Here is a 243-nt window from a genome sequence, read left to right as displayed (position 1 = left end):
AAATAAAATCACCTTGTTGCCTCACAACGAATACCCATGTTGGGTAGTTTACCATACATTGACGTGCATAATCTAAGTATATCCGTTTCTTTTATTATTTCTTTCTATTGTTTGTATTATTTTTTCACATTGTACTCTTTATAATCTATGTAGTGATATTCGCTATTTGAGAGATCTAAAAATCAGGGACATAAGTTTGCAATCATATTTCTTTAACTGCCTTTTGCCTGGTTCCCTCGAATA

This window comes from Penaeus monodon, chromosome 23, assembly GCF_015228065.2.
Source record: "Penaeus monodon isolate SGIC_2016 chromosome 23, NSTDA_Pmon_1, whole genome shotgun sequence".
Lineage (NCBI taxonomy): Eukaryota > Metazoa > Arthropoda > Malacostraca > Decapoda > Penaeidae > Penaeus > Penaeus monodon.
This window is presented reverse-complemented; position numbering follows the sequence as displayed.